Genomic DNA, 24,638 nt, shown 5'->3' with positions numbered 1-24,638 from the left:
TGACAAACATCAGCTGTGTTGGTGTTTTAAGTCAATGTCAGCAATAGAACAGGCAATGGGTGGCAAGAGCCAGGTAGGCAGAGATCAGTAGACAGCGTAGCACAAAGAAGAGATCCTTCTATTACATGAAATTTGACCCAATAAACTTGGAATTAAGGCAAAGTTCTGCTATCAGCAATGACAAGGGCTACACTTGTAGACCTCTCTACATTCATCTAAATATTAGCACCTCTGGCATAAGCTTCTAGTCAGAAGTTTTAGAAGCTGAAGCCATTTTAGTCATGAGGAATCTTTCTTACAGCATTTAAAATACTATTCTTTAACACCAAATGGCTTGCAATTAGCCTTACAATCAAAACCTATAGGAAATGAGCACAAAATTTTCCCTGGCATCACAGGATCAAGTGCATAAACAAGGCCAGGCCACAGGACTCTTTCTCGTGGTCCCTTGGCAGGTGCCAGCAAACAGGTCAGCCACAGAGCCCAGTGCTGGGGGAGCACAGGGCACCCCCCTGGGGACAGCAGCCAGCACCAGGCGCCACTGGCACCTGGACCCAGTGTCACCCGGTTAGGCACAAACAGGGAGGGCACCGCACTGAGAAGGGTGGTGCTATCATGGAGTGACCTGAACCATTCTTCATCTTCCGTGAGCTACACGCTGTATTTGCACTCTTGTAATCTACTTCCCAGTTCCATCTCCACCCCTGTTAATTACTGTCACAGCAGGAGAGTTTCTGGCACTTCAAAGAGTGGCCCTTCTTGTTAAGCCGGAACCTAGGAGGGCATGGCAGGCAGCACTACAGGCACAGGAACCACCAGAGATGCTCTCTTCCTGCAAGTCACTGGTGGTGGGTTTCCCTTGATCAAAGCAGAAAAGAAAGTGGAAAAGCTGCAGTAACTGGCAGGAGCTGCCAGCCTTCAGGTCTCCACCCAGCCCCTAACGACAGGCTGACAGCCATGGGCCAGGGATTCTGGCTGTACCAGGAGCATCAGGCATCTTGTCTGACCTTTCCTGGTAGGGAAAAGGGCAGGGAAACCAACTGCGGGGAGTTTGGATTGAGCCTGGCCCTCCTTCTTCCAGGAGGGCACACCACAGGACAGAAGGGCTGGGTCTGTCAGGAGCTTCAAATTATTCCAGGCTCTCCTTCATCTAGTTGTTTCCAAGGACATTGCTAGTCCAATTTCAGATATATCTGCTATTGAAGCAAACCTTAACTCTGGCGTTCGCTGGTATCTTATATAAATCTGGCTTTTGAAATAACTGGTCCTCCCTGAACCAGCTGAGCAAGACCATGAAATCCTTATGCAGATGAATCTGCTCTTTTCAGTTAGGACCTGCTTCCTAGCAGCCTTTCCAGACTCAGATTTTAAGCACTTCCTATTGAACAAAACCAGTTATTTAAATGGGGAAAAAAATGTAAAAGCAGAGCTCTCTATCTCCAGCTGATTGTCTTTGGAAACACAGGACTGGGAGCTGCTGTCCCAGAAGACTGAGCTGCCCTTATCTGAGGCAGTCTGTTAAAAGACTTGGAATCACTTATTAATTTAGTGAAAGCTCCTTAATTTTGATCTTTTGTCTGTGTTAATTGATTTGCTATCAATAACCTGCATTGATTAGGCCTCCAGACCTGGCAGCTGCTGAAGATGAAGAGACAGACTCCCTTTCAGAGCAGGAGTTCAAAGCCTGAAATGATTAAAAAAAGGCAGCACCAAAATGGCTGATAAAGAAAAAGGTGTCATTCTTTTTCGACACAAGCATGAAACCATGTGCAGTTAACTCTTTTGTACCTAAAATATGCTCAGCTCTAAGGTATTTGTATAACCTAGGAATATCTGTTAGATTTACTCCACTTTGCCATTTTAATTAAAATATTACTGATGCACTGAAATACCTGACAGGACGAGAGCTGAGGGAAGATCTTATCTGCTTCAGCCACAAAGAGAGCTCAGGGAAAGCTACCTGATCCAGGGGTTGGCTGAGGTAGCACTCTCGGGTCCCTTCCAGCAGATGGCAATGTGAAGACCAGTTGAGGAAGTCAGATTTCATTTGCAGCAGATCCAAAGCAAATGCAACAGTAAAATTTAACAGTCATCAGTTAAAATTTTGACAATAAAGTTTTGAGTGCTGAGAATGGATTGCTAGTGCAAGATGCCAGGAAACCATTAGCAAAAATAGCTACCTGTCAGAGAGGGTGCTGTCACGCAGCTCGGAGTGGCTCTCAGTTCAATATCTACCTTGCACGAGCTCCAAGGGGGCAGAAGGTATGGATGGCCATATACGCTATTCCTCCAACACGAGAAACAAGATACTGGCTAGGGAGAGCTCTCTGGCCATGTAAGAAAGGATGTTTCAAGATACACACCAAGCACAACAGTGGGAGCACCTCAGCTACACCGTGTGCACCTAGGGAGAAATCACGGCCAGCACACACAGCCCGGGTGTCAGGTGGCTTTGTCTGCTTCACACTCCAAATCTCCAGTAATAGCTTGCTAAATAACACAAGACCAGGTATTTGCTCTAGCCCAGAATCTGAATAAATCGAGGTGGCCATTGTCCACCAAAGACACCTAACTGATCTTTGAAACATCCAGCTATCGTAACAGCAAGGCAGCGTGGCTGGTGCTTTTTCATCCAAACTGTGCCAGCATCTCTGACCATCCCTCAGCAGCAATTGTGATGGTGCAGCCCTAACAGCACACCCTCCTGGGCCCACAGGTTTTCGTCTCAGAACACATTTCACTGGAAAAAAAACCATGTCACTCCTCTTCCAGTTTGTTCGGTGGCAGCGCAGAGTGTGGATAAGGTATGTCGCAAAATAGTTTCTGCCCTGCACACCAAACTATCAGCTGCTGGTCCAGAAGCATCATATTGGACTGCTTTTTGAGACTCTTACACAAATGTAACGTGAATTATAACTCATGGATGAAATATGTCCTGCGTGACAGCTTACCGCATCAGCGCTTCCAGTTCACATGGCAGCGCTTCTGCAGAGGGAACTGACACAAACACAAATTGTACGGAAGCTTCTGCATTTCCACTTTGACAACAGCATATAGCTACTAGTGCTCTAAATCCCTTCCTATGCATCTTTGCCTCTCTTCCTTATGTGAATGTTTTTAATATCCCTCAGCCCTTCTAGCATATTATTCTAATCCTTCCTGTCTTTTTCTCCCTTCCCTCTCTGCATACATCACAAGTGGGTGCCAAATATCCCTGCAGCTGCAGTTGCTCTTCAGATGCTGCTGTCCCACCCTCCTGTAGGTGTCTCATGTTTATCTGTTGTACGTCCTGCCCATGTCCAGAAATCCCAGAAAAACTGATGAAATTTCTAAGTTCTAGCCATACAAAATTCCTGGGAGAACAAGGGATGTGTTGTCACCCATGCTCTGGTCTCACAGCCCAGGAGGGGGCAGTTTCTGCATCTTCAGGCTCATAAGCAGCTCTGGAAATGGTGATTTAGCAGCTGCTTTCGTCCAGAGGCCCAACCTATGGCACAAAGCACAGTGTGCTGGGAAGAAGGCACCTTCCACATCCCAGAGTAACCAGCCCAGTGTAATTAGAGATCCTGTATTTTCTAAATTTCCCTTCCTTTTAGTATGGAAGCGATGTCAGCCTTTGTGTCCTCCACAAATTAAACGTGAATAATGGTTAGGACAGCTGAGCGCTGGAATAGATTGCCTTAGGAAGTTGTGGAGTCTCCATCATTTGAATTTTTCTGAACAGGCTAAAGAGTCATCTGTCAAAAATGGTTTAAGTATTAAAAATCGTGCCTTGGGGAGCAGAGGGAAAGGAAGAAATGACCTCATAAGCTCTATTATCTATTTCCGTAATTTAAATATCTCCTCCATGGTCTCTAGAAATTCCACTTGCCCCCTCAGCTGCCACAGAACACCTTCCCCTGAGCCCGTGTGTTTCATGTCCGTGTGTTACAAAAGCTCCATTTTCCAGCAAGGGTGGCCTTCTTCATGCCATGGTTCCAGTGATCCCTTCACATTAGTTTCCCACATTTACAAAACACTGAGGGATGGAAAGCACAATGCTGCAAATACCTCAAAATCTCCATGTTTTAAAGACGAATTTTATTCCTACTTTTAACACATGACTAGTAGATCAAAGTAACTGAAGGCTTTATCTGGTATCTCCCAGATACTAACACTGGGCGTACGTATATCACGGTGATGTGCACAGTAGGAGAACCGAGGGAAGTAAGCTTTTTCCACCCACAAAGAACAAAAATAGGCTTTTACTCTGAATGACTTATTTTAGACTAAAAATAAGAAAGAACAAAAGCAAAGGCTGCAGGAAGTGGAGTCTGCACCTACTTATTTTAAGATGCTGCCTTGACTTTTTAGAAATTTAAAGCTGCAATGCACAGAAAGTAAAATCAGATCAGTGACATTATATAGCCCACTATTTCCAAATATCAATCCAGGATCTTAGAAGCAATAAAGATTCAATAACACTTCACAGTCTCCAGTTATGAAAATCCAAAGGGAATAACTGTAACAATTAAGGACAGATACAGATATGTAATATACAATGCACAGATGTTTTATTTCCTTGCAATTATATATATGTCCTCCAAAAAAAATAAAACCCTGCCTTCATTAACTCAACATTACAGTTGTTGTTGTTGTATATTTCACATGAAAAAGAATCAGTAAAAGCGAAGGAAAGTACTCATCAAGATAGCATCAGCATCCAGACTAATCACATACACATTCCACCAAATTAATTTCCGACATGTTCAGATACTGGCCTTCCATGAGTAATTATTACACAAATATTTCCAGTGTTGCCTCTTCAGTCTCAGAAGATGTACCTAAAGTAAACACTTCTGCGTGAAATTAGCAACGTAGTTTTACTCACCTACAGGTAAACAACACACATTCATCCTTTGGGGGATACCCACTTAATATAATCATTCATGGAGAATCTACACCAGCATGTGCGAACCTACTAGGAAACATCAGTTCATGATCAGATAGTGATAAAACCACTGCTGAGGACACAGCCACTGATGCAGACTGTTAATTCCAACCTCAGCACCTCAAGATTGCTCACTAAGACCCACAGGCAAAAGAGCAATAAAACAGTAGGCTGTACTGAAGAGGCACCCAGCCCGGTGTGGCTGCAGGACGTGGAAATATGTATTACCCTGTCAACATATTAATACCATCCAACACCACCAGCTTGCTGGTAGACAGCAAAAACTGTGTCAGCAGTGGGCAAACGGAGCCACAGAACATGCCCATTTTCTGATGAGCAAAGGCAAAAGCATCCAGTTTCATCGTCAATCATTTTACTTATTGATTGGTTCTCTCAAACTGTACACCAGCAATTCTCTCTGTTTCAGAGGCAAAAGAATCCCAAATTCTCTTGTTCCTGGAAGTTTTTTTTTCCTGACCCAAGAGGGAAATTGGAGGGATATCATTTCATTTTATAACAGCTGGTTTCCCTTTCTTGGTACCCCACCTGGTATCTGGAGAATCAGTCACTCCAGAACCACCCTAACCCTTAGCAGCATTCAGCTTTAATAGCAATTTAACTTCAAGACCTCTGGCTGCTCAGAGACTCACAGGCAAAGCAGTAATGCACACTATGTTTATTTTTCCTCTCCAGTGGGTGTTTAAGACAGCCCACAAATATATTTGGGTACCTCAGTTTACCTTGAGCTGCAAAAATAAGGTAGTCAGCTAAATACCATACAGCTCTGAGTTTGAACTTTACAAACAGTATGTTTTTCCAGTTTTGGCAAGTGATAGGAAAACATGACTTTCAGTTCTGATGAATAATCTGCTTTGAGCTAAAACCCACTGCTGAACTGCAGCTTCTCTAAGCTTTAACACTAAGGGATAGACCAGTAGAGACTACATTTCAACACACACATTGGTAGGGGCCAGCACTAGGATGCAGATGATGTATTGCTGTTGCATCAACTTCTGTTTGAGTAGTGATTAAAAAGTAATCGCCTCCCAGCCCCAGAGATGAAATCCAGCAGAGTCCTTCTGAAATAAACACAGCATTTACATATACTCCTCTAAAAGCTATAATATACATCGGTCTCCAAGCAGTGTAGTCCTACTAGTCTTTGTATGTAGTTTGATACTATCCCCATGCACTGCTCATTAGGCACTAAATTATTTGAAATGAGAAACTCCTGTCATCCATACAAAAAAATCTAACACAGCTGTCCCTCACTTAGCAGATACAAAATACTGCCACAATAAGAGGTAATAATAAAGGTACTCGATTGGGTTAATGGAGCTGCATATGGTGGTGATGTGGTCCTCAAGACCATCCACCCTCAGCTTCAGTTTCTTCTGATATCAATCCTCTCCAAGGACTAGAGGAACAGTAGCATGGAAAGGGAAACGTTCAGGTTTGTTAGCAGATCTGACATTTTGGGATAAAAATCCTATTGATCACTGTCACTGAGACAAGATCAATAAAAACTTAATAAAGATCACATTTTCTAATGTGTACAAATTCCAAGAAAACACTGACAGCCATACCAGTATCACAATACTAAAATAAATCCAATGCTTTTCCGCCCCTGAGTTTCTACTTTTGTCTCTTCATCCAGCATAACAGAGCTTTCAGTGGACATGTTGCTGAGGATCCCCTGTGACTGTGTGCACTGATGCTTTTCACCGACTCCAGCAGGGTGCTGCTTTGTACACGCAGGGTTTGGGATATGGAAGGTTTGACAGTACAGGCAAGCAAAGAAAAGTGCTTTGCTGTCATCAGTGCTTGGAAGTGAGGGAAAGCGGTGGAAGAAGTGAGAAGACTACAGACTGCATGGTACTATACATTTCCATATTTGCTTTATTTCTTGGCCACTCTGCAATTAACTCACATTCCTGAGTACTGTAGGTCTCACAATTGGAATGAAAAAAGCGTCTTCTCACTTGGGTGCTCATGCCTTTTCTTGCTGTAGGTCCTTGATATCAAGACCCATCTGTAATGAGGCAAGAAGGGTTTCCTTTGTCCGTTGAAAGAAGCATAAAACCCCATCCCTCTGGAGCACAGGAGAGAGGACACTACTTCTGACAGCAGCCTCCAGACTCTTAGCAAAACCCAACCCCATTAAACCAACGCAGCTCATCCGCTGTCCTCAAAGGGCTGCTCCCTCCCTCCGACAAACAGTCTGCCGGTCAGATGAATATGTTTCTCCGTGTGTTTATTTTTAGGGGAACAGCTAAACTAGTGACATTAGTCTAACAAACTGTGCACCCATTGCACTTAGAATAAATTCACTAGAGAGGAAAGGAGCATGAGAAAACAATCCAAGCGAATCCCCTAAAACGGCATTGTCAAATCTCAACTATTTTATCACAGACCTAATCATATCTGAGCCTTTCACTAAAGCTCCAGTGTGTGGATTGCATAATCAAACAGCAACTTAATTTTTAAAATAAAGTTTTAAAAGTTAAATTTTGAGAACACTGCATTAAAGAGCAAATAATAAAAAAACCCAGACCAAACCAGAGTGTGTATGCCTATTATGCTCAAAAAACTAAATATATATACTTCTGTGGTTTCTATAAATATATATGTTTGTAAGTATCAGAGATTTTAAGTGGGTATGTTGATTTTAGGAGACCTAGCTTACAATGTTTTGATGCAAACACCTGCTCCAGATTAGTATTGCTATGAAGCCCTCAATAAACAGCTTTTTGTTCTCAGGGCACATTGCTACCTCAAGTACAGCTTAACCTCTCTTAAGAAAATAGTCCGAAGCAGAGCAAAGGAAACCTGTTCACAGCTAAATTAAATAGCAAGCGTTTCCAGAGCACCCAGAGAGAACAAAACAGTTACTCTTGGGAAGTGAAGGCTCAAGATGGTGCTTGAACAAATGGCCTTCCTGTGCTTCTAAAATGCCAACTATGCACATGCTTATTACTTACATCCAAGCTGGTTGCCATGCCTAATATTTCAGGAGACACGTTTCACAGCTGTAATACAACCGGAGGAACACCCTATATTTCACCGTTATGAGGTACCATAACAGCTGAACAACAGAGCACTTTCTATACATCACATTCAAAGCTGGGAAATACTTTTTTGTTGTTGTTTGCTGCAAACATGCTTTTACTTATCTATAAAACCAGCAATAATAGTGATGCTTTACACAGCTCTAGAACCTCATAGCCCTTTCAAGACACTCAACACCTCTTATAGCTGAAACTGTCCTGGCACCTCCACAGTTCAGCCAGTGAGTAGAAGACGAAACACACTTGTGGGACAGTTAAGGCTACAACTTAGAGCTTTTGGCTGCTGGGGTGCCTGACACTGTAAAATGTAGTTATTTTATAATCTTTTCACAGGTGCCATTTATCACAAATTAAGAAGCTTGGTGATGTGAGACAAAGATGGTACAACTGCAAAAAACACTCTTAATTTATAAAGAACGTTATAAACATAGCAAGTATTAGGATGTTATGAGAAGTTTTTTCACTTTAACCTGGGTAAGGGGCAGATGCACTGTCAAAATAACACTTGTGATACTATTTAGACTCCTATAAATAATCCCAGGAAACATGTTAAATTAAAGCAGATCAGCCCACTACCCCCCTTAACAGACTACACATGACCACAAACCAGGAGCCTACAGGCTGGGGAACTTCAGAACTTTGGTCTCTGTGTCCTATTTTTTGTTGTATATTATTTCTGATACAAATAAAAAAAACCCCAATACAAACCAAAAACCACCAAACAAACAAAGCACCGTTTTTTAAAGAGCAAGTAGAGGAGAGTGTCCAAGCAGCTAAAATGGCCTATGAGCGAGAGAGAGCACAAAGCAAAAGAAGCCACTTGCCAAACAGCTGCTGAAGGGCTCCAGCTTCCTTGCAGTGCTGCTTGTAAAGGGCCAGCAGGGAAGAGCACGGGGTAAAGCAGCACATCCCTCCCCGGGACAGCTGTGGGGTAAAGCAGGCTCTGAGGAGGCTCCTTGTGCATAAGCAATGCATCACGCAGTTGCAGCACGTGCTTGGTCTTACAACTTGCTCTCGGCACATGAGCTTCCCTGAGCGTTGCTCACCCATTATATTAATTCTCTGAATCCACAGTCATTTTATTTGATGGGCTGCAGCAGCAGAATGACTCCGTGATGGGATTGCTCTTTTAAGCATTAAATGACACTGTAAGGAAATGTACTAGAGGTGGATACTATTAATAGTTAAGTCACATACGCATTCTTTAGATACTAAAACAGACTCCCAGACCCTCTAAGCCAAAGGGAGAATCACCTGTAGTTAGTATTAGCAGAAGGTCCCTTTCTGACATTATGTCACTACCTCTCAGTCACACGTGCATCAATTGCATTTCTACACTGTCATTAGATCTATCTGAGTCTAAGGTCACCCACCACGTTGCTTAAAACAGTTAGCACCAAAATCTGCCAGGAAGACAAAAGTGAAAAACTATGGCTCGTTCAGCAGCTTGGCCCAGACTCAGCTAGCATCTGGCAAGCCAGAAGTGTAACACTCATCCTGTAAGAGTGTTCTGGTCTGTGAGTTATGTGATACTGTACGCTCCCTAAAAGGCAAATCACTACATCAAAGCCATTCTCATGTTGCCATCGTGTGCACCACATCTGAAAGGCTGGTGCTTACAGTAACAACATCAGGGTGCTGAGCTCCAAGCTGTAAAAAGCATACCTGGCTGCAGCCGTGTTTTATCCCTTCCAGAAAAACTACTTCAGCACATGAAGTGCTTTTGTTGTTTCACATTCCCAAGCAAGAAAACTGATGAACAACCTGAAACCAGACGGGCAGTTAGAATGGTTAGCAGATAGAACAGAAGTGAGAAAGCAAGCAAGATAAATCCCTGTGCCTCTGGTAAGGGCAGTCAGAGGGAAATCCAAGAGCAGCTTCTGCTAGCACCACACAGGCAGCATTTCCCTGACAGGTTCCACAGCAAGCACATGCCAACAAGTATTTTCTAGTTAGTGACAATTTTTGCAACATCTGTTGCTTTATCATTGGAGGATGTGGAGTCAGCACCTTGACTAACAAGGCAGCCTTCTGCCATCAGCTTCCACTCCACCTCAGAAGCCTGAGAAAAGCCACCACTAGCACAGAAGCTGATGCAGGCCATGCCGAAGTTTGTCAAGACCACACAGCACTCATGCATTCCATTTAGCTGGGAAGCATGTTGAAACAGCTGACCCCACATCAGACAGTGGCCATTTGATGGATTCAACATAGCTGGCACATTTCAAACTCAAACACAGACAGAAACAGAGAGAGAAAGAGAGTTGTCAGCAGCATCCTTGGGGCTACATTTCAATGGTCACCTCCACACCTCCTTTCCCTTCCAACCACGATTATGCTGTTGTGTGATCAAGGCTTTTCTGGGAATGTGTGGAAAGGTCAGTTGCCCATTTCACCAGCTCATCTTCAGCTGAGTGCCTCTGGCAAATGTGAACCTCTGACTGTCCTCTGTCTTCGTTAGATGGTTCAGGACCTCACATGTCCTTCCTTCCCCTTAGCAGATGAACCCTTCATGGTCTCTAACATGTTTCTCCTTATCACACCTCCCTGAGAGGGACAGCTCTAATCCTCTTGGAAGATAGGACACAGAGACTAAAGGCAAGTTTTAAAGGTCCTTAAGAAACCTATGGATGCAGAGTTGACTGATACACTTTTCAAACACATGAAAGGCACAACCACAATTCAAATCACTGAACTGAAAAGCCCTGAGGAGTCCATTTCATTTTGATTGATTTCAATGGGAATTAGATACTGTTTGTTTCTGAAAATTGTCATCTTTAAGCATCTAAAAGCCTCACCCCCAGCACCTTGTCTACAACACAGCAGGGAATGGAGCTGGAGTTTTGCAAGCATGAGGCCACTACTCTAGTCGCAGGTCCCCTTCTTAATTCGCCCTTCTTTTTATTTTTTAAATGTAAGTCACCAGCCAGCCTTCAAAGGAGGTATGTGCTACCATCAGGTTCAAAAGTTACTACGCAGTTTCAAAAACAGATCCACAAGCAGATATTGAAAACCAGGCAGGGATGTATCCTCTGGCACCCCTGATCCAACACTTTGGAACACTGTGGGAAAACAGCTGAACATGCCAAGGCTTACAGGCTCCCCCAGAAGAGCACATCATTTCCACGTGTGGGAGACAGAACATTTGACCAGCTGGACCATCAGTTTGCTCCAGGAAGGCATTTCTCATGCTTTGATGCTATTGGGTCCTAGGCAGCCTGTGCAAAGTGCAGTGTAAATGCACCGGTAGCCCACACTGAGCACCAGCTCCTACCGCTCCGCAGTCGCTGCTTCTGCTGCACCTCTTCTAGCTGGACCCTGTGGACCGTGAATGACGCAGTTGCCATTTTGCTCTGTAGACTGCTTTTTGTCCTGGCCCCATACATTTTTAAATTGGAGTCTGAGCTGGTTATCTTCTTTTGAGCTATTCCATTGCCACAGGTCCAAACCCATGAATGTGCTCTGCTTTCTCTTTCTTCTTTGAATTCTTTTGCTTTCCATTTTTTTCCATCACAGCACCGTTATTGTGGCAGTGGCTGGCATGATTATTGCTACTTGCTCCCAATCCGCCAATGGCAGCGTAATACCTCTTTAATTGGGTATTTCTCCCTGCCGACACTAATCTCCTAACAAATGCCGATGCCGTGTTAGATGCTGTGTGGGGATCTCTCATCACTATCTCTTTAAGCAGGCAGCTGTGTGTGGAACGGATGCATAGTCACTCAGCATGGATGGATTTGTCTGAGTCCCTGTCAGCTCCCTGTTTTTGTCGCTGAAATCTTGCATTGCGGATCCGCATTTCTATTGCTTTAACGTTTTGAGGCAGATTTATCTCAGTCCCTGTCAGATCAATGGGTTTTGTCACAGAACTCTATGTGACTTTGTTCCCTGTGGAGATCTGTCTAGTCAAGTCTGTGGAGCCTGATTTGGAAAACTGAACCTGAGGCCTTGTTTAGCTGTGTTGGGGGGAACAACAAGAACTGAAAAGTGCAGAGGCCTAACAACCATGAAGACTTAGCTAGAAAATACAGCGGCAAAAAAATTAAAGTTCAAGAGACACAGACAACACATACTCCAAGAGAGCACATTTCTTCTAAAATACATGCACGGACATATTTTTGTACGTTCAGGGCTCTACATCTGCTGACACTGTAAACAGCTGATCCTTCTGTTCATGGACTGCAGCCGTACAACACTGACTGATCTTACCAAGTCGTGGGTGTAGAGAAGATCAGCTCTTGCCAGAAAAACAAACCCACAGCTGTAGAGGCGTAAGTGTGCGGGAGGCACTCTTCCCCTAATGCCTCAACAATCTACTGGAGAGCACTGTGATGTTAGAGGTGATCATTCTCCAGGGATACAGCCCCAAATTACTTTTTGCCTGTATCCATCAGACTGCATGGCTGTCTCACAGTGCGATGATGTCAACAACAAACTCTTCCAGATAAAGCTCAGCTTTAGCGAAATGCTTCATGTCCATCTTGCCTCCTCGGCTGATTCAAAAGCTTGTAGGTACAGCTTCATTAAATTGAAGTTCCCTGATGAAACGTACATTTTTCAAATATTTTTTTGGTTGGACTGAGGAGTAACATTATTTCCTTTGCTTATTACTACTTGAAGATTTTTTGACAATGATTATTACGGTTGAATTTGACCATGATCAACATCTGAATAAACTCTAGAATAAAGTGGTGGTAGTAATAATAACAACAATAATAAGAGAGCAGGTAACATACATTAAAGGAAGATCCTGGTGTTGACTGATAAAGACTTGGACTTGACTGGAACAGCCAGCTCAACCTGAAAGCTCAACACAGCAGGGATGTAGTCCCTCTTGGTGAAACTGCCTCAATTTTGTATTTGATGTTGAGCATTTCAAAAAGAAAAGGTACTCCAGGAAAGAGGAGATTTGGGAAAGGTAGCCATTAACATCCCAGCATTAATGAGAACCAGTGCAAATTGTTGGCCATGGGTCATCTCATTGTTCTCTTCGCAATGTTCCAGTCACGGGCTTTCTTTAGAGCAGATGCTCATTCCTGTGCCTGCCTTGCAATAATTCCATTCTTTCTTTTTAATGAAACTCTCCTTTTGTTGTATGCTTTTCTATTTCAATTTTACCTTTAGAAATTTTTCATTCCCATTTTTAACCTTCTAATCTTTCTTCATCCATCCTTCTCTCCCTGCCTCACTTAAACATTCATGTTTCTGTTTGGCTTCTTCCTCTATGTGATTATCTATTCTCTTTCAACTGGTACCCCTCCTTAGTTTTTTCCCTTTACCATCCTTTCATCTCTCTCTCCCTTCTGCTGCTTGCTCTCTCAATCTCTCTGCTTGCTGCTTAGGAAAAGGTAGTCCTTAGATATTGAAATGACACATTTGGTTTCTGCTTGTGATTCTGTGCTAGATACCTCTGTATGTCTGTGTGGTTTCAGGCAGAGCGTAAACCTTGGTAAATACAGGAAACTAAGCTGGAAGCAAAGCTGAGTGAAAGGTTGCTTACTTGTGCCTGTGATTTGTAGCTGCATAACAATGGCCTCCTGATTAACACAGACTGCAATTCCAGAAATGCCACAGTGATAGATACTTAATATATACCTAAACAGAGATACACAATTCCCTTAACATTTAAAGCCATTACTAGTGCTACAACTATTGTCTTGTAAGTTGTTCACGTCACGGCCTGTGTGTGCATCACTTGGTAAAACACAACTTTAATTCTGCATGGGTCTCTGAGGACTAACAAGGTGTTAAATAATCATTATTACATGCAGCTGTCACCATGCCTGCAGTTTTATCAAACCAGAAGAATTATGTTGCAGCTTTCATGTTTTCACTTCAGAACAATGCAAAAAAGTGTATCTTTTATAACACCACTGAAACTGTCCGTCCCTCATAAGTCATCTTGTCTGCTACAGTGACTTCCTTTTACAGAGGTCCTTGTGTTTTATCTGGTTATAGTAGTTAACAAAGAAGAAGTACAAGGCCTGGCTAGACAAAGAGCAATGTGATACCTGTAACCACATTATTGCTTTAGCCTGTCTCTTTTGGTACATCTTAATGTGCAACAAGGTCGCTTCAGTAAGGAGCTTTGAAATCCTTGCGATTGCTTTCAGACTCACTTTCAGAAGCACACAAGGTGACTCTAGTCAGATTACCTCTCTGTGGTCTCCTCCTGCAGGTAAAGTGTCTGCAGGATGGCTTCCCAAGCAGGCAGAGAGAAAGGACCAAAGGACAGTAACAGGTCAGTCATTAGTAAGACTCTGAGAGCAAAGGCTGCCTGTTCTATTTCCCTCCTGCCTTCATAACAAGTATAAACCGGGCTGATTAGTTCAATCTACCACCCTGGCTCAAGAAAACAGAGTTGTTGTTACACGCTCTGCTAGGATTATAACTATCTTTCAGCAAAGATCCAGGTCTAGGAATGAGGAGGTGCAGAGGTACATTAACAAAGATGAGTACTGACCTGGACTGAGCTGGACTGAGCTCCTGTGAGAGCACACCTCAGGTGCTGCTACATGTCAGAATCTGGAAGATGTTCGAAAACCAGTTTGGAAAAGGGGCTTTAGCACAAACTGTGGGAACCCACGTTTGGAAAAAAAAAATAACTAGACTGAGTTGCAGCAGCGTAGCTGTGGGAGGAAAACTTGCACAATGCCTTAACTGCAGTCATGGCTATTTTTCCTCACATTCGTGGGCTCTAATTCTACATAAAATAAGGGGGAGTGAGAGACAACACTGCATCATCTTCACACTCCTTTCTAAGTATATCAAAGATGAGCTGTAAGTTCCTCAGCGTCTTGCTACCATATAAGCAGGCAAGAGCAAATTGCCATCTCTAGGGCCATGCAGGACAATGACAAATTGGTGAGAGCCAGCCTAATTCTGCCAATAGCAGTGTCCAGCCATGTTTTCCAATAGTCAGCTAATTAGTAGAAATACAGATTTCCAAGATAGCAAAAGACAATTAGGGAGGTCTGTAAAAGCCTATGAGGCAAATCTCAGAGGACTGTGATATAAAGTCTTTGCATTTATGTGCCTGATATTAAGCTGACAGAGATCAGTGTTGGACTAAAGGTGTGATGGACTTTTATTATCTGAAATTGGTTGATGGTGTTAGTCCACCTTCTGCTGGATAGCCACCTGCACCACTAAAGAAACAGGCAATCAGCTCATATTTCCAAATTTTTGGGCAGTCAGGCTAGCATTTCAGATTGACCAGGAGGGCTACAGTGTCTTCTCCTCTCAGTAGGGATCCATCTGGTTCAGGACTGAGGCAAACTGGTAAAGTGTGGAGCACAGGACTGTATGGTAGTTTGCTTATGCTGTACCTGTTCAAAAAAGCCCAAGAGGACTCTCATTTCTATGTCTGTCCATCTGGCATACTTCCCAGGCACTAAAATTCTGTAAAAATGAGAACTCTGGAATATTTTCTTTAAATAGCTAAAGACACCGGTTAGCAAAAGGTCACTGGGGGAGCAGAAACATTAAGTTTGAGCCTAAATAAGATCTTCAGCAACAATGGGAAGTCAGGTGGATTTACTGGTTGTACTAGCACAAAATTAGCTTTGTAGGAGTTGTAACTTGGGACAACATTATATATCTGTGACTGCTACTTAAGCGGTTGTGTAGGGCCACATCTTCCCATTGAAATGGGTGTTAGAAATGAAAGAAGTCACCAAATAGTTGTATTCAATGTAAAGTCAAATAGAATTAAGTTAATACTGCAATACAGAAAGTTTCCAGTGACATCAAGCAGATTCAATCCTTCCCACTTTGGAACAAAACAACCAATTGTAATTAGTCTCATGTGAACTACTTGCATGAATACCTATAAAAGGTCTGGTTACTCGTCCAGAACCTCTTAGATCTGGAAACTGAGTCAGAAATCAGTCTCTTTTGTCAGATCACAGATTTCCTGGTTACAGTGAAAAGGTAAGGATTGCTTTAGAGGTTATAAACCATATATATAACTACATTCAGCTTCTTTATAGCCCAAACCCCCAGTAGCTGATCCCACTGTACCTAATTTCATTCAGGTTCACATCTAAGACAAAGCCTACAGCTGAGTAAATGTTGCATTGCTTAAAACTCAATATTTTATGGTAAAAGTGAGGAGCAGAATCATGAGGGCTGTAGTAAGATGCTTTGGTAACGGCCTGAAGCAAAGTTTCTCCATGAGTTCTAAGCAGCAGGGAAATGTACCACATGAAAGAGCCTCCGACAAAACTTGGGCTCCACTCAGGTGCCACTGTACACACCAAATCAGTTGCTTTGAACTACACTCTAACAGAAACCAGCAGCTAGTACTATCTCCAGAGAGCTGTGATTTCTGAAACTGTTGAGTGGTTTTTTAAGGCAGTCCCATACAGAGCCTCCATTACAACAGGTAATCAGAGTAAGAGCTTCTTCAGAGAGAAAAAGGGCAAGTTCCTTGGAAAGTACTTGGAAAAGGGTGTTTCAAGCTATCTGTGAAGGAAAAGATCAAAAAGAAATAGTAGATTTTTATCCTTGTTAATAAGCAACTCAGAAACGGAAACAACGCCACATGTTCCAGATACTTCTCAAAGAAACCAGTGTTAGCTGTCTCGTCTCTGAGCTTCAGCCCACTGGCACCCCAGAGCTCCTGCGGGGCAAGCAGAGCTGGCTGCTCACAGAACAACCCAGTACAGCAGCAGAGCACTAGAGCACAGCTCCATTCTGCAGCTGAGGTAATTCCCCTCCTGCCCCCAGTGTAAAGTCCTCCAAATCAGATAGGCCAATCCTCAGAGAATGTGTAAATTATCCAGCAGAATCATTACAGGGCATACAAAATCATGCAGTCCATCTAAGAAGGACTACTATTGCTTTTTAGATTGGAAGACTCTTTTAGATTTAATTAATCAGACCACCTTCATGTACAATTACAACTGTCTCTCCCAGTGATACTTCCACTTTGATAACTATATGACCTTCAGGAAAACATCTTAGCAAATTATTGCTTCTAGATTTTACATACTGAGGATTTGGTGGGCCACCCAAAGACATGATTTTTGGGTTTGTTCAACTGGCAACATAACCAGGCCAAAGGAAATACCCTCCCTCTTCTCTCTGCAGTGTTAAGTATAGATCTTCAGTTGTTTGGGAGCTGACAGCATGGGAAAAGCTCTCGTCTTTGGTAAAGCATCCCTCCCCCACTGCAAAAGCAAGTTTGTCACAGACAGGTTCCCTTAAGGTTAAACATAATCAACCAGGGCAAGCAGCTCATACAGTCCCGTTTTAGTGTCCTCTAACATTTGTGAGATCACCTGTAAATTATCATTAAAAGTCCAGGAAAGCAGCAATGCTGGAAGCAGTTCAAGCTGAAAGTCAGGCTAAGTGCACACCACTGCAGTCACAATCTCAGGTGGGAACTCTGATAAAATGACAGTGTAGAATGACAGCTTAAGAGGAACCTGTGGGTGGGTAGGCATTAAACCTGTCCCAGACACACAGACTCATCACCTAAGTCACACAAGAACAGGTTGGTGAAACAGCACAAAATTATCTAATTTTATTGGGAAGAATAAGTTATCTAATTCATGTGTTGTGCTGCCAGAAATCCAAATCATAGCTCAAAACACCGGAATTTTGAATATCTTAAGACACAGAGCAAAGTGGCAGGAGCTCCCATTCAGCGTTCTCAGTGATAAACTAATTCCCTCAATCATGAGACTGTACTCCTTCTCCTCCAGAAAGACACAAAGAATAGTCCATTTACCAGCTGAAAGGGCCCTGAACTTTCCTGACACATTTCTGTGGAATCTCTCCTTGAAACTCCAGTGAAAGTGATTCATACCTTTCACATCTACGTGACGACAATTTGCAACTGGAGACTTCTCATTCTCTGCCTCTGTTTTCCATTTTGTAGGATCGCCATCGCTGCTGTAGCTTAATGCCAACACTGAGTTCATGCCACCTCCTGCAGTCAATGTGTGCCTGAGGAGACAGAATAAATAGTTATTAAACCTAATCTAGATTTGCTATTGTATTTTAACTAGGCACAGGAAATCAAATAAATATATCATAGAAGACGAGCAGTTAAAATATCTGCTGAAAAAACAGATTCGGGCAAAATGGCTTAATCTGCAGCATTAATGAGTAACAGATTGTTCCATCAATAGTATATGAAGAGCAGCATGCAAGAAGGCAAAACTCATACAAGTTCCCAGGGACTCATACCCTCATAAAAGGCCCAGTTCAGAAAAAATACTCAAGAGTATGATTAAGGTTAAGCATGTGTTTAAATTCCATTGATTTCAGCAAGACCGAGGTACAAGCTTAAATGCTCTTTTGAATCAAGGTGCTTTACTGAACTGACAAATATTCTGTGCATAAAGCTCAAAGTCAGAAGCAAGAAGGGCTAGGAGGACAGAGCTGGCCAGCTCTGTACTGATGGACATCCGTAGCCATTCTGCTGCCCCAGCTATTAGGAAGAAGCAGTCATAGCTCTGTTCCACCTGCAGCCTAAGAATCTTCCCCAAGTTGCATCTCCTAAGTAAGCCTTTGTCTACGCCACACACTTTGTTTCTAATGTAATCCTCAGTATAAGGAGAAAAATGAAAAGGATCCTCAGCCTTTGCCCAGCACCAAGCATACAACCTGACTGGTGTCCCGCATGGGCACAGCTCACAAGACCATCCCCACACAGCCACCTCGTGCTCCCTGTTGCACAGAACACGCACAGTTACAGATGATCAGCAGCAGTTCCAGGATCCAGACAGGACCACGGCCACACTTCACATGCAGAATGAAAAAAACAGCTTCTTTCTCAAAGAGCTTGCTGACTTAATGAATGCTGAGAGAAAGAGAACAGAGGAATAAAACAGAGAAAGCTCAAGGCCTTTAAGGACAGAAAGGGAGCCTGAGAAAGGGAGATAGTAAAAAACAGACAGATAGTATTTCTTCTGTTGAATACATGCACCTAAAATCCAGCAGAAACAATGCAAGGATATGAATTTGTGTGTGCAGCCCTGCCCACCAGAAGAGTCCTTACCCATATTAATTGAGTACGTCTGCAATGCCATTAGCTAGATGCTGCAGAGAAAATAATGAAATTGCTTCACAAAAGCAATGAAGACAACTGGCCAGCTCTCGCTATGGCTAATTCAGCTTTGCTCTGTGTTTCTTAGGTATTAGTATTCAGTTTTAACTTGTTCCTATATTCCTTATGTCTGATCAGACGAAGCAGACGTAATACTCTCTCCCATACACATGCTGTAATCCGTTTCTATTCCCTTAACAGCAATTTGTGTTGTTCTGCTAGCAGCAAGGGTCAGCGTGGACAGTGGTTGGGAAAGCAGCAAAACTCGGTCTGACTGATGTTAGCGAATGGCCTGCTCTTGCCAGGAATGCTTTGCTGCTGAAAGCTTATGTCACATGGGGTGTTTAAAGAGAGGAGAAAATGCCTATTAATTGGCATGGCTTTCAGAGCCTAGGGCTTTCATCCAGCTGTTACACGGAGGTGAAGCGAAGCCCCTGGGTTGTTCGCAGAGGGATGGAGCTCACAATCTTCCTTCTGTAACAAACAAGTTAGGTAAATATGCACAAATATGGGGAAAGGGAATGACATCTCTGCCATGCTCAGCGCAAAAATCCTTAGTTATGCCTATCTGGAAAAACCAATTGTCTTGGTGTTTAATCTTTTAATATTCTCTAATCAACTCAGTGATGTTAAATCCAAACCAGCTCAATTCACAGGCAGAGTTTCTGCAAAGACATCCCTTAAATAGCTCTGCTACTATTCATACCATAGTCCCTCTTTAAATCCCTTTGGGAAAAGAAGACTGAATCTGCAGTCTAGAAACAGAAGACATGGATTTCATATTAACTGGAACTAGAAATCATTGCAATGACCTTGGACAAGTCAATAACTTTCTGGTGCCTGTTAGGGAAGATGGAGCCATAAGGGTTGGAGCTAGGTATTCTGACCAAGTCCTTTGAAATTCTGCAAAGGTTTCAGAACAAGATAAAGTCACGGCCCTCCCTCATCCACACCTCTGTGTGACCCATCCATCCCATGGGGAGGAGCAGTGACATGGCCCATCAGAGCAGAAACTACTGGGCTGAAAGAAGGACTGACAGTACACCTGTATCCTTAATCGCAGAGGTGTGTGCCTCTTGGCTTGCATTTCTTCACCTGAGCATAGCGTGCTCAGTATAAGTGCTGGTTAAAAGCTTTCACACATGCCAGAAAGCTGCCTTGGTTTGATGCCATGGAATAGACATGTTCATTCTCCGAGTGTTGGGACCCAACCAAGGATGGCAGCAAACATTTACGAGCACAGGTGCTACTGGCAGGTGTTTTGTTTCTGAGGAAGCTGCCTTCTGGTTGAGCTGCTGCCAGCCCATCTATCCGCCTCCCCCATCGCCACACAACCTCACCTTCCCCAGGGACTTTGCAGGCAGGCCTATTTGCAAACAGCAGGCACAGGCAATGAACACATCAGGTAATTAAATGGCAGATCAATTCGACTTAGCTTCTCTTGGGAAAGCAGACCTCGGGAGATAGAAGAATGAGGCAGCAGGAGACAAAGAAAGAGAGAAAATTTGAGAGGTACAGCAGAGGAGTAGAGCAGAAGAGCAAAGATGGAAACACAGCAAGCAGAAAGGGGTACGCGCAATTCAGTGTAAAGCCACAACTGCAGGGGAGGAGGCATCCAGGGGAAAAAGGGCAGGGCTAGACAACATTGCAGGGAAGACACAAGAAAGAGAAAGCATGTCTAAGGAAAGGTAAGAGCAAGATAGAGTAACAAAGAGACCGGGATAATTAATAATTAATATAGCAGCTGTAGAGAACAGCCCCAACTGGCTACCTGCATCTCAAGGACAATCAGTCCCCTATAAATGTTTACACACCTGCAAAAATGTAAGCTTTATAAATTTGGAACCATCAGCAAGAAATATACCTGTATATCCTATTCACTTTACTTAAACTAAGGTGGAGAATCACTGGATATTGACAGAGGACTTCCCTCCCTGAAATATGTCATGAACCCAGGAGCTTTCTGCTACCAATATGAAAAACAGACAGTGGAACTGACAAGCAGGAGGAAAGGAAATTAAACAGGCTGGTATCACTCCGACCAGCTGAGTGGAACATTAGAGAAAAAAACAAAATGAACTCCTAATTAGTTTTCTGTTTCTATCTTTAATAATCTGGGATGCTGGTAGTACTAACCCACTTAGTAATGCCAGTCTCAGGCCTTCCAGAGTCATGAGTAAGGTACCAAAAATCAGAAAGTATTTTCTTTTTAAAAGTTGTGATTCTTCTTTTCTCCTTCTTTAAAACCAAAACAAAACCAAAAACCTGGGATTTACATTTCCATTTTTTTTCTGCAATAGAGGTACTAGAAATGTAATTATATTTTTAAAATAAAGATGAATTTCACAATCGCAACCTCACTTTGGGAGAGGGAGAACTCTATAATTAGGGGATCCAGAAAAAGTTTGAGAGTCAGCAACACAAAGGGACCTTTTACTGTATCACCTTCATCCTGTCAGATTCCCTTTCAAGAGAAGTGGCCTCTAGCAGTGTGTCTCTCTTTGCACTGCCCCTCAGTTGGGAACGGCTGCTTGCTCTGCAGGACTCTGCCCCATTCAGGGGGTGCGCTTCTCCCATTCCCTTTGCAGCACAGCGGGAGCCAGCCACAGGAGGGACAGCAGTATGTCAGGGCTTGAAGCTGCCGTGCCAAAGACAAACAAAAATATCTAATAGCGGCTCTAGGGAAGCCATGTCTTCCCAGCTCTTCAGCTAAGGCTCTGCAGTATCATGTTATGCTCTTTTAAGTTGCTTTCTTGCATGGCTTCCATCCAAGCAAATCAGGGTTATTTACATACACCCACCATATTTACAAGAGTGCTGTGAAGAAGCAAAAGACAAAACCATACCAAACCATGCAGTGAGTCAGTGGCAGAAATGCTAATAAACCCAGACTCCTTGCTGCCTAGTTCTTCTTACTAGGTTGACAACACTGCTTTTCTTTCACTCCCTTCAACTGTCCTGTGACAGATTTTGAAGAATAAATCTATGGAGAGTTTATGTTTCAGTTTCTGCTTATGCAGAGGAGACAAGAACACTAAATCCAGCACTAGGGATGACCAGGCAATAGGTAACCAGCTGGGAAATCCTAAATCTGACTGCTTCACATGTCAAGGCCAGCACATTAGAAATGTATGTTGGTTTTTTGTTTTCTACATTTGTTTGTTTGGTTCTTTGTTTGCTTTTAGGTTTTTTTTACCGCCTCTGACTTCTCCCTTGCCAGAAAAATAATTAAGTTGCTGAGTCTAGGAATGTCTAGCATCAGTTCATCCTACAAGGCAGAATCTGACCATTCAAACCTGTTGATTTAGGTCTTTTTCTCATTTATAAACCTTGTTCCCTCTCCCCATTACAGCCCACCTCCACAACTGGCACTGTCCCTTCACTGATAACAAATTCTTCTAGTCCAAAATATTCCTGACAGATGTTGTTCCCCAGGCCATGAGGCCCACACTGGCACTGTCAGGGCCCACAAAGAGCTGTCACAGGGGGGCTGAGGCTGAGATTGCCAGCCAGCAGCCACTGCCCCCTCTCCAACCTCAAGCCAGTGATCTCCATTGCCCAAGCACTGAATGGCATCAGCCTGCACTACAGCCAGGAAGGAGGTGATCACACAACCAGGAGGGTGAAAAGAGAAGAAAGCAGAAAAATTTAAACCAATTTAACAAGAACGAGGAGGGTGTTATAAGATGGAACATCTGGTCAGCTGGCTTGCTGTCTGAACTGGCAAGCACGAACACACAAGCAGATGTGGGGACGTACACACACTCCTCCTGTCTGCTAAATCTGGGCATCTGGACTTCTGTCAGCTCAGATGGCTAACTCTGCAGCCCTCTTCAATATAAGTTCTTTGGCTACCAGAGCCTGCAAACAAATTGGGTCCTTATGTGGATGACACATACCTGAATAAGTATTTGAAACTGCTTCTTCCCAAGGTTTGACTGTAAACAACTCAACCTTTCAGCCTCCGCTTGTCTGTCCTTCTACATTTTCCATGGTACTTCCACTGTAAATGGGAAAGGCACATTGACAGAAGAAATGCAACCTCAGTTTCCTCCTTCTCCACGAACAGAAACCATGTATGGCTTACATGCTGCATGCTCCACACAGACTAGGTTGTGTACGGGTTTTGCTGCCTATAGCTCTGCGTCACAGCCCCGAAGGCAGCAGCACTAGGGCTTCAGCAGCTGCGCTGCAGAGGGAAGCTTCTCCTAAGGCTGGAGCAGAGGATCAGCACAAGTGCCCAGAGGAGCCTTAGGAAACCGAGTACTCCCATCTATCCTGCCCTGCTGCAGCACTGGCGTGATTTGTATTCCTAGTGCACAGCTGGAGACAAGCTGTAGCACAGTACTGGAGAACCAACCAGCAAATTCCTGCAGCAAGGCAGAAATACAGGAGCTGGAGGTAACTCCAAAGGGGAGACTGAGGCCTCAGAACTCTCAGTGAATTCCCATTTCCACTGCTCTTTGTCATGAGCCAACAGGGCTACCTGGTATCTGCGGAGAGGATGGCTAACAGAGAACCTTAACTATGCTTTAGTGGCCTTGTTCAAAGCAACCAGCTCTTTCTGATATGAGTTCTCCTCTTTTTTTCAAATAATGCATTTTACTATGTCTACACTGTCATCAAGGGTGGCTGCAGCACCTGGGAACACACCAGAAATTCTCTCTCGCTACTCTTTTTCGTGAAATCTATGATCCAGCTGCCTGCATTCCCTTTTTCTGATGTACAGAATTGCTGCTCCTTCTCTCTTACATCATGAAATGAATTCTTGAATGGAATCCCAATACGGCTTTTTCAGTCCAGAATCCTTGACATCGTGGTTCTTCTTAGCACCGTGGAGCTGTATCCAGTTTTGATGGCATGTAATGGATGCTCACTCCAAGAAATCTGCCACATTAAATAAAAGGAACAGATAAATGTGATAAATATTAAATAGGAGAAATGTATCTGCATGTAATAAAAGCTGGCTAAGCTTTGTAGACTTCAGTTGTACTTGCTCAACTCTATGAGGCACTCACTACAGATTAAAGCTTGATCAAGGCTGTATAGCTCGCATCAAGACCTACAGGTTTTTCAGAAGGCAGTTCACTGGGTTACCAGATATCTAAATTGAAGGAATATGGCAAAAACTTCACATCTGCCTTGGTGCTGACTACAAGAAAGCCATTGTGCCCACTGTCTGTATTCTGGAAATTCAAAATCATGAATCCCAGCAACAAGACATTAAAAAAAAATAAATCAATAATTAGTTGTCTTTGAGTTTGTACATGTTTGTGCTTCCAAGTTTTTCTCCACAGGTAGACAGGTTAGAAACTGACATTTTAAAAAATGAAAGCAGAGACTCACATGATTGCATGACCTGAGAGTTTAGGCTTTAACATTGGATTTTACAAGGCTTACAATAAAAATGTAGTGATTGGTAGCATGGGGGATTCACATTCCTTTCTTTGTGGAACAAAAAGAGAGAAGAACACACACATTCCAAATACATTCTGTCACCTGCGTTCTTCTTGATCTTTTTGAATTTATTGAGCCTGTCAGCTGCAATGGAGGCCAGTTCAACATGCGATCCCCCAGTGGT

General features: G+C 43.2%; 1 protein-coding gene across 1 annotated transcript in view; it reads right to left on the bottom strand.

The window, feature by feature from the left end:
* Window positions 1-23,944, bottom strand: part of LOC106145940 (high mobility group protein HMGI-C-like) — a 70,570-nt gene extending 46,626 nt beyond the window's left edge. The window contains exons 1-3 of the mRNA XM_065075261.1: window positions 23,810-23,944; window positions 22,957-23,060; window positions 17,813-17,952 (exon numbers count right to left, since the gene is read on the bottom strand). The gene's annotated coding sequence lies outside the window, so the exon portion shown is untranslated. The remainder of the gene's footprint in view (window positions 1-17,812; window positions 17,953-22,956; window positions 23,061-23,809) is intronic.
* Window positions 23,945-24,638: the final 694 nt, after the last annotated feature.

Source organism: Columba livia, chromosome 10, assembly GCF_036013475.1.
Source record: "Columba livia isolate bColLiv1 breed racing homer chromosome 10, bColLiv1.pat.W.v2, whole genome shotgun sequence".
Lineage (NCBI taxonomy): Eukaryota > Metazoa > Chordata > Aves > Columbiformes > Columbidae > Columba > Columba livia.
Note: the sequence above shows the minus strand (reverse complement) of the source record. Positions and strands in the feature narration are given on the sequence as shown.